Source organism: Podarcis filfolensis (genome assembly GCF_964270895.1).
Source record: "Podarcis filfolensis genome assembly, chromosome: 2".
NCBI classification, from domain to species: domain Eukaryota; kingdom Metazoa; phylum Chordata; class Lepidosauria; order Squamata; family Lacertidae; genus Podarcis; species Podarcis filfolensis.
The window spans coordinates 9,998,523-10,010,901 of record NC_139605.1 but is presented as its reverse complement, the minus strand read 5'-3'; the positions used below and the strand labels follow the sequence as shown (position 1 = coordinate 10,010,901).

General features: G+C 45.7%; 2 protein-coding genes across 4 annotated transcripts in view; one reads left to right on the top strand and one right to left on the bottom strand.

Moving 5' to 3' along the window:
* The window catches only part of LOC310756497 (tigger transposable element-derived protein 1-like), a 796,241-nt gene that overhangs the window by 103,523 nt on the left and 680,339 nt on the right, over positions 1-12,379 (bottom strand). The gene's annotated exons all lie outside the window — the stretch shown is intronic.
* LOC310756619 (uncharacterized protein) overlaps positions 1-12,379 on the top strand; it is a 31,610-nt gene that overhangs the window by 6,280 nt on the left and 12,951 nt on the right. Inside the window, exon 1 of one of the 3 annotated variants that reach the window (XM_083601010.1) lies at positions 11,485-11,646. The exons of the other annotated variants lie outside the window; for them this stretch is intronic. The gene's annotated coding sequence lies outside the window, so the exon portion shown is untranslated. Of the gene's footprint in view, positions 1-11,484; positions 11,647-12,379 lie in introns of those variants that run through there. 3 annotated transcript variants of the gene reach the window in all.

The window sequence follows — 12,379 nt, the reverse complement described above, 5'->3', positions numbered from 1 at the left end:
AAGCATAAATACATTATGCTGTTAACAGAGTTCATATAAGACAGCTGCATAATTATGCATATTATAATTTTTTGTAGGATATTATCCACTTAATCAGATGCATGAAGTATTTATCCTGAGTTGCAGGTGTATGTGGGCATGTGTGATACATAAAACACACCCTCGCGCAGGCACACATGGTAGTGGGATGTGCAAGATGGGGATTGTAAATAGTGAGGTCAGAAGGAACAGAAATGCAGAAGAGTATGGGTGATGTTTAACCATGGCCATTCACAGAAAAATAATAATGGTTTGTTCATTTAAATATCTATTCCGCTCAGGGCAGCAGACAGCAACAAGAGAAAAACAGCACAATACAAAGGAAAATAGATTTAAATAAAGGTTTAAACATTTTTTTTTAATCTAAATTTTTTTGGGAACATTTGGAACACCTAAAACAATTAAATTTGATATCACTGGCATCCTGGCATTGGAATGGCAATTGACACATGAGGTATGATGAAAGAAAACAAGGAATTCTAAGACTTTGTTCAAATCTGATCCATAAACTGAACCTCTTGAGGAACTGTAATTTGGAAGTTTTACATGGCAGTTGCCATTTCAGGTTCCTTTGTTCCAGGATTATTGCTTTAATGGTGGTTACAGAGTGTCCTGGAAGATGAAAATGTCCTCCCCGCACCAGGGTTTTGGATATTGCCAATTTTGTTGTCAGATTTTTATCCACTTGTTCTTTTCTGTAGACCAGGGATGGTAAACCTGGGGTGCTCCATATCTTGTTGAACTCTCAACTTCTGTCAGTCCCAGCCAGCTTTTAGCACATACTGATGGGATAAGGGATTTTGGGGAGTTGTGGTCCAGCAACACCCCAGTGTTTCCACCCCTGGTGTAGACTCCACACTGTAGAGCCCTATGTTATTTATCCTCTGTAGAATGCAGAACGGTGTCATTGGCAGATGGTGGGACCTTGTGCTCTGCCACTGAATAGCAGTAATAATAATATCACCTTCCACACGTGTCTCAAAGCGCTGTACAGTATACTAAAATGGCTGAAAACAACACAGAAAACAACAGCAGATAAATTTAAAAACAATACCAGCTAAGCGAGGTCTGTTTATCCAGCTAGGAAAGTTTGCTGGAACAGAAATGTTTCAGTTTGTTTCCGGAAAGTGTAGATTGCGGATGCCTGTTGCATCTCGAGAATAATACTGTTACATGGGACAGCAGAAGACACACTAAAATCCTGTGAAGCAGGATTCTGCTATAACAATAACAATATATTTATACCCTGCCCATCTGGCTGGGTTTCCCCAGCCACTCTGAGTGGCTCCCAACAAAATATTAAAAACATGGCAAAACATCAAAGATTAGAAACTTCCCTAAACAGGGTCTATTTTTGGAACTTGCAGGCAGGGCTGCCTCAGGCAGCAGAATCCAAGGGGCGCCTCCCTGGCATGCCCCCACTGCCAGATATTTGGGGGCAGTTCTTTTTTCTGGGCGTATTCAAGGGTATGCAGTACCGGCACCTTTCTCCCACAAATGTTAAAAGTGTAATTTACTGTAACAAGTTCACGGTGAGTACTGGAACCTTTTTTCCTTAAAAAAAAAGCACTTTGGGGGGCACGTAAGCTTCACCCCACATAGATTGCAAGACGCAGTACACAGACAACATTTGAATAGCAATTGCCATCAACTTGGGGGGGTGGCCCCCTCAAATATTTTATTGGGGGGAGGCCGACGGGACCTTGGCCCCTAAGAATTTGCTCCTATGATGCTAGAGAAGTGAGGAGAAGCTGATCTAGTGGCTTCCTGGTTTTAGGGAGATCTCACAAGAGTCCTGCAAGATCACACAGGGAGGCACCTACAGTGCTTTCTCATGATCTCGCCAGAACGCAGAAGCTGCAGCCGTGTAAGTGGGGCTTTGGTGAGGGCGGCAAGCGGGGTCCATGGCATGAATGCAAAGCGGCACCTTCCCATTTTGCCTCAGGCGGCGAAACAGGACAGGCTGCCTCTGCTTGCAGGAGAAGCTCTCCTGCCATTGCTGTTACCTCTCATGTGCCTCTTAGGTAGCCTCATCTCTGAGCTTATCTCTTATGTGTTAGTACCAACACCTTGAACTCAGCAGGTATCAGATTGGCAGCCACTGCAAGTACTGCAGACAAGGTGTTACATGCTGGCAACCTGCTGTGGCCTCTTTTCTTCCTCAGAAGTAGCCAGTGGAGAAATTGAGGAGGGGCAGGAATAAGCCAGAGTTGCAGCACAGTCATAAGGGTGGGTCTGTGAATCAGTGACTGCCAGCCCCCAATAATTATTTGCAAGGATATTTGGGGAAGGGTTGTACAGTAGCAGATCACATGCATCCCATGCAAAAGGTCCCAGGTTCGATCCTCCACATCCCCAGGTATTTATTGTTGTTTCTTAGATTGATTTACCACCTTTCATCATAAGATCTCAGCATGGTTTACAAAATAAAATACAGGATAAAAACACAAGTAAACATTTACAGCAAAACAATACCCCCCCTTCCTGCAGACACATTTAAAAGGCTGTAGAATATTAATCAGCCAAAGGCCTGGTTGAAGAGGAACGTTTTTGCCTGGCACCTAAAAATATTTAATGAAGGCACCAGGCGAATCTTCCTGGGGAGAACATTCCACAAATGGGGAGTCACCACAGAGAAGGCCCGTTCTTGTGTTGCCACCCTCCAGATCTCGCACGAAGGAGGCACACGAAGAAGGGTCTCAGATGAACGCAGAATCTGGGTTGCTTTATGTGGAGAGAGGTGGTCCTTGAGGTATTGCAGTACTGAGCTGTTTAAGGCTTTATAGGTCAAAACCAGCACTTTCAGTTGGGCCTAGAAGATAATTGGCAGCCGGTGCAGTCAGACCAGGATTGGTGTGATACACTCAAACTGTCTTGTCCCAGTGAGCAAACTGTCTGCCGAATTCTGCACCAGCTGAAGCTTCTGAATCATCTTCAGAGGCAGCCTTACATATAACACATTGCAGCAGGGCTGGAAATGTCATAGAATCATAGAACTGTAGAGTTGGAAGGGACCCCGAGGGTCATCTAGTCCAACCCCACAAACCCTGGAGAGCTGCTGCCACTCATAATGCTAGAACTCAGGGACACCCCATAAAGCAGAATGTTGGAAGATTTCAGGACAGACAAAAGAAAGTCCTCCTTCACACAACCCGCAGTTAAAACTGGAATTTGCTCCCACAAGGTGCAATGGTGGCTACAAAAGAGGATTAGGCAAATTCATGGAGGGTACTTGCTACGATGGCTGTGTTCTGTCACTAGGCCTCTGTATGCCAGGCAACCCTGTTGCACAGAGGTTTTGCTTTTGAGGCACCTGCTTGGACACCATGAGGACAGGGCTCTTGTTATGACCTCACGAACTACATGGACCAGAGGTCCAGCTCTGAAGAGTGCAGCTTCCGACTTCCCTCTCCTTCATTTGTTGCCTGGTATTCAAAAGTACCAAAAAAAATTTCAAAAAAATTAGGACACGGGTGGCGCTGTGGATTAAACCGCAGAGCCTAGGACTTGCAGATCAGAAGGTCGGTGGTTCGAATCCCCACAATGGGGTGAGCTCCCATTGCTCGGTCCCTGCTCCTGCCAACCTAGCAGTTCGAAAGCACGTCAAAGTGCAAGCAGATAAATAGGTACCACTCCGGCGGGAAGGTAAACGGCATTTCCGTGCCCTGCTCTCCTTTGCAAGAAGCGGTTTAGTCATGCTGGCCACATGACCCGGAAGCTGTACGCCGGCTCCCTCGGCCAATAAAGCGAGATGAGTGCCGCAACCCCAGAGTCAGTCATGACTGGACCTAACGGTCAGGGGTCCCTTTACCTTTACCTTTATTCAAAAGTACATTACCTCTGACTCCGCTGGTTTCATCTGGCAGCTGTGGCTAATGGCTGCTGAGGCTGGATGTGGTTCTGGGGGAAGGTGGGGTGGCTAGAGAGAGGCTGCCTTTTTTCCATTGCTGCTTTTTGACCCATAAAAGCTGCTGTTTGTTGGGATGACGAGCAATTGCGGGGCGGGGGGAGCACTCTGCATATTAGAAGTGCTCTGTCAAATCCTTTTATTAGATTAATAAAAAGCAAGGCAGTCTCTGGCTCTAGGCTAAGCGCACCAATAAAGAAGCAGCAGGCCCCAGATGCATCAGAGCGCATGCCTCCCTCTTAACCCCCACCCAAAATAAAACAGGATAGGATACACTGCGCTCCCTCCCCTTGCATCCCTATTCTGGATGGCGAAGGGCCTCTTCTCGGACCAGCTATGTAGACCCCCCACCACACCCTGAGACTCTTTCAGCAAGATCTGTGCCTCTTTTTTTTCCAAATCCCAGCCTGCATTTTATGACCCGAATAGCAGGGTACAAATTATAACAGCAGTAAAGTGCTGGTGGAGGAAAGCTGGATTTACCACTGCAGCAGCCAATGTGGCAAGGCAGAGCTCTCAAAATAATTACACAAGCAGAGAGAGGGAGGGAGGGAGGGAGGGGTAATTAACTCAGAGTATCTGCTGGGTGTGCAGGAGGTCCCCAGGTTCAATCCCTGGCAGCTCCAGGTAGGGCTGGGAAAGACTCCCTGCTCACATTCTCCCTATACAGTTAAAGGACTTGGATGACACTTTAAGCAGTCATGGCTTCCCTCAAAGAATTCTGGGAGGTGTCATTTGTTAAGGGTGCTGGGAGTTGTTAGGAGATACCCTATTCCGCTCCCAGAGCTACAATTCCCAGAGTTCCCTGGGAAGAGGGATTGATTGCAAAACCACTCTGGGAATGGTAGCTCTGTGAATATTGGAGTATGTGAAAAATTGCATTGAAAATGAGCTTTTTCATTAGGATTTCCACCCCCCACAAAATTTGGCAGATTTCTACGGAAATGTGAAGAACTGGAGGTGAGAAAAACGAGAAGCATAGAACTGAAATGAACTGATTTGTCTATCTCTATCCATCTCTATGGTTTCGGGTTCAAGTTTCTAATTCTTTTACTAAAGGTTCAAACCATAGATTTAAATTACTATGATACTGCTTTCAACAGTGCTGGCTTCTCCCAAATAATTCTGGGAGCTGTGGTTTGTGAAGGGTGCTGGGAATTACACTTCTCAGAGTTCCCTGATGGTTATACCAATGTGATGGGAAAAGGGAGGCTCCTAACAACTCGAAGCGCCCAGAATTCTGAAGCCATGGCTGTTTAAAATGGTATCATATAGTGCATTAGACATATGAAGTGAATGTGGCCTCCGTGACCCAACTGTATTGCTGTGGAAGCAAGCTTTGTGCTTCCACAGGGCTCTTCCTGGGCCACCACCTCCAATCGCTAAAGCAGGGTGGGGAGGCTGGGGTCCTCCAGATGTACGACTCCCACTCCCAGCAGCCCCAGCCACCGTGGCCAATGATCATAACAATGGGAGTTGCAATCCAGCAACATCTGGAGGGCCATAGGTTCCCCATTCTTGTGCTAAAGTTTGTGTAATATATCTGGTTTCGGTAGAGAGCCTGATCATAGTCATCACACGTGTGCACAGACACACAGCCTTTTCACTGAGTCGTTTCACTCTTCATCTACTCTTCACTCTTCATCCAAAGCACAGGAGAGCGATGAAGCACACTGTAGTTCACAAAAGCTTGTGCCATAATAACAGTATTAAGTCTTCGAGGTGCCACAAGGCTCTTTGTTCTTTTTGCAGAATAAAATGTGGCAAATGTCAGTGTAGAACCACAGAAGTGTATCACAGCAGCCACAAAATTAAGCTAGGAATTGGGAATGTGCCCTAGTAAATATCTGCTCAGATGCAAGCTCATTAGGAGGCCTTAAGCAAGCCTCCCCTACTCTTTTTTTTTTTAAAAAAAATAAGCTTAAAAGAATTGTATCAGGTTTGCTTCTTTTCTTCCTGGCAGAGATTCTGTGTCTGACTTTTTAAGAGGTGCGCATAACTGGCAGGGACTCTTAAGATTATTATTTATTTATCTCATTTAATGGTTTGGCGCCCTGCTTTTCTTGTAAAATAAAACCAAAGCTGCCCGCACCAGGGAATCAACAGATTAAAGCCATCCATCATTAAAAACAATAAAAGCAGCAGAACTGAAGCAGATCGCAAAAGTAACAAAGAGGCCAGCAAAATAAAATCGGTCTGTAAAATGGTAACAAAATTGCGGGGGTGGGGTGGGGTGGGGTGAGGAGGCGGCAGCATTGCAAAGCTACTCGGAGCTGCTGCCAAAAGCTTTTAATTGGTGAGGAATAATAAACCAGGGCTACTCTCCTTGGTGTGAGGCTTCAGAAAGTAGGTGATCATGGAGCAGGACCTCCAGCGCTGAGAAGAGAGTATGCGGTGTGTACAGTTCCAGCTGGAGCCACCAACCTTTTGGGGCTGGTGGGCACACTGGGAATTTTGAGAAGTCTCCATGGGCACCAGTCACAAAATGGCTGTCGTGGATGCATGACATAACACAAGATGGCTGCCATGGGAACGTGGCGTGAGACAAAATGGCTGCCACACCTGAAAGAGAAGGAAGAGAGACAGGAACACAAAATGGAGCGGATATGTGCCCCATCCTCAAATCTGGCACCCCGTCAAATGAGGAAAGGGGTCTAAACCAGCCACCGCTGTGGTCGCTCACTGAGCAAAGCTCTTTGCACCTCTCTTCTGTTTGGAATAGGAGGGAGAGAAGGGGTTCAGTTCTGGCGTTCGGTAAAAATGTGGGCATGGGAATGTGTGTGCTCAGTGTAGGGGATGCTGAGCCAAAGTAAACAGTCCCTCATGCATCGTGGACTCAGCAGGATATTTGCTGAGACCTTTTATGCATGCCCTAGGGAGGTACGTGCGGCTGGGCCCTCAAGTGCAGTGGAGGACACTGCCAGGTCACATCCACACCATACAATTTGAGCACTCTTGAGCCCACTTTCAATAGTCATGGCTTCCCCCAAAGAATCTTGGGAACTATGTTCAGGGTCCTGACGGTTGTTAGGAGAACCCCCTTACAGAGCTGCAGTCCACAACAGGTTTAACAAACTACAATTTTCACATTTGGCGGGGGTGGGTGGGAGGACACACAATGAATGTTAAAACTGGTATAAGAGTGTTATAAACATGTGGTGTGACCCCCCCAGTCATATCCACTTTAGTTGCATGGAATGAGGAAAGGCGCCATCTTGTACTTCCGCCTCAGGCAGGGAAAGGCCTCAAGCCAGCCCTGTAGGTGATGGAGGCAATTTTGCTGTGCCTTGCCATATTCATGAACATCAGCTTTATGCTTGTAGCGTGGGAGAATGCTTGCTATTATTTATTTAAATTCCATTTAATAATTGCTTCCCAGAAAATGCCTCGAAGCAATTTCACAATGAAAACCAGCAGTGATAAAAGCAATTGCACAGTGACCTATATATTAAAATGAAAAACAACAACGCAAGGGAGAACAACAACAACTAGAAACGCTTTCATATGTAAAAGCAATTAAAAACCACTTTTGTATGTAAAATCAATTTCAAATCCGACGCCGATAGAAAATGAGATAAATATCTCCACTTAAAAGGCTCTTTGAAAAAGGAAGGTCTTCGATAGGCAATGGAGACTTTGCTTGTCTGATCTGTAATGGGGAAGGGGCTTCTGAAGGCAGGTACCAACATGCTAAAGGCCTGATTCCTATATTGTGATGTGGTAATAACTACAGAAGGTCCTCTCCTGCAGAGTACAGGGATCAGAGATCTCAAGCCCTTACTAAAATAACACAAGGAATCAGAAAATGAATGGAAATTAACCTTTCTATTGCAAGGAAGGCAGCCTCTCTTGCAGTAAAGTTATTTGGAATCCCTTTCAGAACAACTGTGGTGGAGATCCTGCGTTTTACTGAGTAGACCCACTAGAATTAATGGACCTTCGTTAGTTGTGTCTGCTCTGTGCATGACTAACACTGGATATGCATGAGGGCGCATATCCGATGGGCTTGCTGATCAGAAGGTCAGCGGTTCAAATCCCTGTGACGTGGTGAGCTCCTGTGGTTCTGTTCAAGCTTCTGCCAACCTATCAGTTCGAAAGCACACCAGTGCAAGTAGATAAATAGGTACCGCTGCGGCGGGAAGGTTAGCAGCATTTCCGTGTGCTCTAGCTTCCCGTTGCACCAGAAGCAGTTTAGTCATGCTGGCCACGTGACCCGGAAAGCTGTCTGTGGACAAACGCCAGCTCCCTTGGCCTGAAAGCGAGATGAGCGGCGCAACCCCAGAGTCGCTTAACCGCCCAGGAGTCCTTTTTTACCTTAAGCATGAGGGTATACATGCATTTTGACACGTCTCTCCTCCTTTTATTGTCGTTTTAGTAAAGCTGTGATACAAATTTCTGATTGATGTGTACATTGTTAAAACTCTGGAACTTGCTCTCTCAGCTTGGATTCATTTTAAAAGAGGATTAGACAAATATTGCAGAGGAGAAAGCTCTCAACAGCTACTAGACACGATGGCTATATCCTCGACTGTCAGAGGCGATCTATGCCTCTGAATGCCAATTGCTGGGAATCACAAGTGGAGAAGGCAGTGCTGTTCCCCTCAGGTCCTGCTTGTAGGTTTCCCACAGGCACCTGGTCAGCCATTGTAAGAACAGGATACTGGACTAGATTGGGCCATTGGTCTGATGCAGCAGGACTCTTCTTAGGCTCTTAAATTTTATGTATAGAAAGCATACATGCCTTCTATACTATTAATATTAATTCGGCTGATTAATATTCTACAGCCTCTTAAATGTGTTTGTGGGTGGGTGGAGGGGTTATTGTTTTGTTGTTTTTGTTTTAAATATTTATTTTAGCTTTCATCACGTATTTTTAATTTTGTGAACTACACTGAGATTTTTTGATGAAGGAGGTATATAAATTTAATAATAAAAAATAAGTATCTGTTGCTCCTCCCACTTTTGCATCTGGCCCCGCCCACCATTGGTATGTGCACCTTGTAATAATGTCAATTTCCTGTATTCCTAACAAATCTGTTTGCTTGGGCCACCAAGACACTTTGTTTCATGAAACTGACTAATCAGTGTTTCCTCTCAGAGATTTGCTGCTTGGACGTAATTATGCAGTATATGTTTGCAGTGTTTCTCCTTGTACCAGTCTGGGTATGTAATCAGGGAAGGGGAGGTCTTTGATTCAGTTCACATTTAAATATTAAGCTACCTAATTCACACTGACACAATACGAAAATGGAAACACAGCTCTCCTTTGAAATTTGTACTCTGAAATTTGTACTTCTCTTAATTTTGAAGCACAGTTCTCTAGCCAAGTGACTTCTACAAAAATTCATACTTACTGGACTAAAGTGCGCAGTAAAATGCATATATCAGTTAAAATAGTATACAAAAAAGGCATTGTATTGCGGGGGGCGGGGGGAATTGCTATATAAAAATGTGTGTATTAGGAAAATCACCATACCAAGATACATATATTAGGAGAAGTAAAAATGCTGATGAATATTCATGAGGGCTATACACACACACCAAAAACAGATGTGAAAATGTGAAGAACGGAATATAAGTCTGGGAAATTAGAAAATGAGAAAAGCTGATTTTGCCAGAACCTCCTATCCCTAAGATGTAATACCCCACCCCCAAACAACACTTCATGGATTGGCAATAGATTTGTGGGTTTCTCCAATATCAGGGATTGGGAACCTATGACCCTTCAACTCCCACAATCCCTGGCCATTGGATGATAGGAGATTTAGCCCAGGAACATCTGGAGGGTACCACTTCCCTGTCCTACATGAACCTCCCTATAAATTAGGATAATCTTCCAAGTCCCTCTTGCATGTCGCAGTTTGGGGAAAAAAAACATGAGCAAGGACTTTTCTGCAGTAACACCCTGGTCCTCACCATATCCCTGGTGGTGTTCAGGCAGGCAAGGAAGACATTCCACATAGCTTTTAATGTAGGGCTGGTATTTTATTGTGGGTGTATTCTACACCATGCTCTTGACCCAGAGGTCACTTCTGCACCATATATTTGGAGGCGAGGGAAAGGGGTGTTATTGTTTTGTTTTGTTTTTTCTTCCTGTTTTTATTATGTATTTTGTGTTTTTATCTTTTATTTTGATGCTGTGAGCCGCCCTGAGATATTCGGATGAAGGGCAGTATAAAGGTAAAGGGACCCTGACCATTAGGTCCAGTCGTGACCGACTCTGGGGTTGCGGCGCTCATCTCGCTTTATTGGCCAAGGGAGCTGGCGTACAGCTTCCGGATCATGTGGCCAGCATGACTAAGCCGTTTCTGGCGAACCAGAGCAGCGCACGGAACGCCGTTTACCTTCCCGCCGGAGTGGTACCTATTTATCTACTTGCACTTTGATGTGCTTTCGAACTGCTAGGTTGACAGGAGCAGGGACCGAGCAACAGGAGCTCACCCCTTTGTGGGGATTCGAACCGCCAACCTTCTGATCAGCAAGTCCTAGGGCAGTATACAAAGTTAATAAATAATAATGAAATAAAATAATAATATATTTAAAGCATTCTTATACCATTTTAAGCAGCCATGGCTTCCCATCAAAGAAACCTGAAACCTGTAGCTTTTAAAGAGCTTGGAATTGTAGCTCTGAGTTGGGTAAACTACACTTCCCAGGATTCAGTGGTGTAAATGTGTGTTAAATCTATTGTGCAGATGTGACTGATCAGGGTGTATCAGCTATGATTTTTTTCTGCTTTATTTGTTGCTGGTGGATTTATTCTACTTTATTAGTTGTTGTTATTCATTATGCACGCTTCACTGTAAGGCCTACGGGCAGGTTACAGCAATTTGAAATACAACATTTGTTAAATAATGTTTCTCCAATGCTACCACATTATTGCTGTCCTAACGGGCTATAGCGCATCCAGAGTGGGACAAAAATAATAATAATACTCCAGAACATTGGTGGTATGAAAAGTTAAAGGATTTCAGCAGTAAGCCACAAGACTTGCAGTGACTAGAAATAAAGCAGTGTTTTTGCCTCCAAACCTTTGAAGATGTAAACAGTATTGAAAGTGGAATAGTGTGTGGACACCCCAATAGCATCATGGGCACGAAACATTAGCCATGCACAAAAAAAGGACTTTTGGAGGAGTGCGAACTCTGTTCCCTTTTTATTTTTGAGGCTTTAGTTTTAATTTTCGTTTCTTGATGTTTACATGGGGGGGGGACCATTTGAGAGGGGCTTCGCTAGGGCTAGAAAAGCAACATTATGTGTGTGTGTGTGTGTGTGTGTGTGTGTGTGTGTGTGTGTGTTTGTAGTCCAAGAAAAGCTCCAGCCACTGTTCACTTTCTGGCCTTTAAAAGACTGCAAGTCAAGTCCTCTTGACTGCAACAGATTAACATGGCCACTATCCCTCTGCAATTGTTCTCCTCTGTTGATGTTGTTGTTTTTCCTACTTGGAGTGGTTCAGAGGGTTAAACCTATGAAGCTCTGGTTCCTAGAAAGGCCTGTGGAAATTTGAGATGAGAGCTGCAGAGAGAGAGAGAAAGAGAGAGAGAGAGAGAGGAAGGGGGGGGGAGGAAGGCTCCCTTTCCTTTCCCTTCTCGTCCCGCCTCCCGCCTCCGGTCTGACATGAGAAACGGCCTCTTGCATCTCGCTTCCCAACCTGGGAGCAATCGAAGGGCTGCGGCAGACACAAAGGCTGCAAGGCGCGGGTGAGTTCAAGGAAGGAAGGAAGGAAGGAAGGGGGGGGGACACCCGGATGCAAGGTACAAAGTAGTGGCAGAGGGAGGGGGGCTGAGTGGGAGAGACGAGAGAGATGGGGAACTAATGCCGGAGGGAAGGAGCAGGGGGTCCTCGGAGAAACTTAAAAGTGTGCAAAATTCGACTCGGAGCACTTGTGTGTCTAGATGCCATGTGGTTTGACATGGGTGCTGTAATGCAGTCTGGATTTGCACGGTTACCAGGAACTGTTATTGCAGAAGAACTGAGAGAGAGGCAGGCTGTCACCCCGAGAGGCAGGGCCTAAATCGGAGGCTTTCCAAACTGTGCCCTGGGGAATCCTGGAGTCCCTCTGAAGCTGAGCTCCGCGAGAGGATCAGTAATGGCGGACCAGCTTCCTGGGGCAGCGGGCTGGGGGGAGGTGGGGGGGACCAGCTTCCTGTTGCCACTGATCTTCCCCCCAGGCAGGTGGGGCAGTGTGTCTCAGGTGCACTCAAAGAAGACGGAATGGCGAGGCCCAAGCCCGCCTGGCCAGCACAGTGCATGAGCTGAACAGAGCATCCCACGCCTCGAATCCTCTTGCGGGGAGTTCCATGGACAACATAGCCAGCTAGATGAGACAATGCGAGAAGGGTATTAACTTTGAAAAGTGCTAGTCTGTGTTGGTCACTGGCCCTTTGGAAGTTGTCGGGGGACGCATATTCCCCTTACAAGTCCCAGAGTTCC